The sequence below is a fragment of the Apis dorsata genome, unplaced genomic scaffold, assembly GCF_000469605.1.
Source record: "Apis dorsata unplaced genomic scaffold, Apis dorsata 1.3 scaffold_139, whole genome shotgun sequence".
NCBI classification, from domain to species: domain Eukaryota; kingdom Metazoa; phylum Arthropoda; class Insecta; order Hymenoptera; family Apidae; genus Apis; species Apis dorsata.
This window is the reverse complement of record NW_006263431.1, coordinates 204067-206957: the sequence shown is the minus strand read 5'-3', so window position 1 is coordinate 206957 and position 2891 is coordinate 204067.

Here is a 2891-nt window from a genome sequence, read left to right as displayed (position 1 = left end):
GAAACTAAACAATTTATCATCATAATTTAAAATTTCATTAAAAAAAAAAAAAAAAAAATTTGTCCACAAATCAAAATCGGCAAAAGCAAAGAACGAGATAAATTATATATTAACTATTACGATGCAAAAAAAGCAGATTTCTCTTAATAACAACATTGAATGATTAATTTCCATGATATCGAGCGATCAAAGTTTCCTCGGGATAGTGGGCTCGAGATCGATATCGCGAGTACATCGATATCGCGCCTTAGCCATGTCGTAACGACTTTATAACGGATATATCGGTGACAGGATCGAACGTCAATCGATGACTCACGACACAACCCTTTTGTAATATTCGCGTTAGAACGATCGTTGGATAAAACGGCGACGATTGAGTATAATGAACGAGAAATTTACGATTGACTTTTGCATTGATTCGATTTAATCGGTATAAATAGAATGAGTGTGAACTGTTGGGTGATAGGAATGAGAATTATTGAAGGAATATATATCCGATTTTGCAATTGTATGGATAATAGATTGAGTTGAAATTAAAAAGTTTAAAAAGAACATTGTGACATTATTTCCTAAGAAAATTTATTGGTAACCTAACTGTTTCTAATTAATAGTGAGATTCAAAAAATCGTAGATTTATTGTCTTTGTTTTGAAAGTCTCTTTCAAAAGATAAAGTGCAATGATACATTTATGTAAAAATATTCTAAATTACAAAACTTTAATTGAATCTTTATTGAATGAACAAAAGCTAACCTAAAAATAAAAGTCAATTTATTCTAAAATCTTTAATTTCTTCTTCAAAAGATAAAATAAATCAACAAATGGCATTGATTCTAAAGATCATGATCCACGAATCACCAAGAAATTCTATAAAATTTTAATCAAACTTTTTTCAAAAGATATAATCTATTTACTATTCACTGCTGGAAAGAAATCTCGCGAAACGACACAAGGACGACAAGAGGGATCTTAGAACTATCTATATCTACTTTAAACGTTTTGTTGACAATCCTAACACAAAGAATTATAATTTGAGTATTCAAAATCATAAAAATTGAGTATGCTAATGCATCAAGCTTTAAATACAGATTGTCGTTTTAGCATATGTGACAAATACTATAGTAGAAACAAAAATGCATGTGAAAAGGCGTTTTCTTCTAAATTAACCAATCAGATTCATTACATTCCTTTCGAGACTTCTCCAACGGTAAACAGTACAGATGGCGCTGATACTATTCTAAATATAGTAGAACGATCGCTAAAAAAATTCTACAAAATTCTGATCGAATCCTTTTCGAACGATCAAAAAAGTTACCGTATTTGCAAATAATTCTGGAGAAACGAAGAAAGAGAGACGATAGGGTTGGCAATCAATTTGCGCGCGGTCACGCTGATACAGGATCGCGGATCCTAGGGATTTTGCGGCGTGACCGACGATGCGTGACGCCGTGGAACACCGCAACAGGAGAGGGAGAAGTGGGGGAAATCGCGTATATACGCTCCACTTTGACGATGCGCATAGGCAAAGGCGAAAAGCTCGCATGCCATCGTGCGCGTCCTCTTCGCCCCCTTCGCGTCGTCGCTCCCCTCTCCCTCCATGTGCGCGCTTATCTTTCCTCTGGGATCAAAGGACCGTGTTCGTATCGTGGCGTGTTTCGAATCTTGAAACGTAATCCGTTTTGCGCGATTGGTTCCGCCTGTTCCCGCCTGACTCCAACTTCAGATCGAACGCTCTTATTCACGATCGATTGTCAACCACGATTTTCGCGTCCGATGATCCCCGAATACATGAAAAGAATTTTCTTCATTTGATCTGGTAATATCCTTTTTTCTCTTGGTTGAAATTTAATTGATGATTTTGTGTAAACAAACAATTTATTATCGCGATAAATGTGACATGTGTATTGGATCTTTGGATAATCCAATTCTCTTTCTTACTTTCTTTCCTATCAAATTTGATCTTATCAAATTTTGCCATTCGAAAGATTGCAATTCTATTATTTATTGACGAATGTAAAGTGTCTTAAAATATAAGCATCTATCTAATTTCTGAATAATTAAATAAAAATAATTATTACACATTTTCTTATTTAGAATTATATACTCGTTAAATACTCGACAAAAAAATTTTCTCGCTTACTCATCTCGTCTCATCTTCGTCATTTAAAACAAGAAACCGTATATCCAAGTATTTCGCTCCATCGTTGAAATTATCCATTTCCAACAAATCGATGGTACTTTGACAGTCGAGTAAACACCTGAAGAGTCGGAGGGAGAATCGTTGAAACGAGGAAAGGGGACAGTGATTGGTGGAGGGGATGGAAACCGCTAAAGAGGTGCACGTGCACGTTGAATACTTACACGTTGTCGCTCGGTTGCCTGAAATCGGTCAATTTTCGTGCCGCGGCGGGATCGTTGGATGCCAACAACTTTTTCATCCATTCGTATCCCACGGAGGGAAGGAAATTGATCGATTTCATCCACGACGACGGGGAAAAAAATCGTACGATATTCTGTGGTTATGAAGTAACAATTTGACATTAACCATTCGATTTGGAACCTTCCTTCCTCCAAGAAATCTATATATTTATATCTTTATATCTATCTATTATATCTTTATATCTAATCTATTATTTATATATTTATATCTATATATTTATATCTAATATTTTATAATCATATCGTAATAGCGATTAAACAAATATTAAGTGATCAACGATCAGAAGTCATTTTGAAAATTTAAATTCTCATATAGAAAATTAAATTCTCATGTTACATCATAATTAATTCGATTAAAAATGATCCAACAATCGTTTCAAGAATTAAATTAAATTGTTTAACATAGCGTGAATCTGATTATAACTCTCACCAATTATTTATTTACATAAATAAG